The sequence below is a fragment of the Morone saxatilis genome, unplaced genomic scaffold, assembly GCF_004916995.1.
Source record: "Morone saxatilis isolate NCDOM2014 unplaced genomic scaffold, NCSU_SB_2.0 Contig21, whole genome shotgun sequence".
Taxonomy (NCBI): domain Eukaryota; kingdom Metazoa; phylum Chordata; class Actinopteri; family Moronidae; genus Morone; species Morone saxatilis.
Genome location: NW_023339774.1, coordinates 19,145,783 through 19,146,176, shown reverse-complemented (window position 1 = coordinate 19,146,176; position 394 = coordinate 19,145,783).

Below are 394 nucleotides of genomic sequence, written 5' to 3'. Positions count from 1 at the left end.
TAATATAATTTTTCTTTTGTTTTCTTTTCTTTTATTATAGATTTAAAAAAAATAATATAATTTCTTTTGTTTTCTTTTCTTTTATTATAGAATTTTTTAAAATAATATAATTTCTCTTTTGTTTTCTTTTCTTTTATTAAAGAATTGTTTTTAAATAATATTTTTCTTTTGTTTTCTTTTCCTTTATTATAAAATTTCTTAAAATAATATAATTTTTTCTTTTCTTTTCTTTTCTTTTATTATAGAATTTTTTTAAATAATATAATTTTTCTTTTGTTTTCTTTTCTTTTATTATATATATTTTTTAAATAATATAATTTCTTTTTGTTTTCTTTTCTTTTCTTATAGATTTTTTAAAATAATATATTTTTTTTGTTTTCTTTTCCTTTATTAT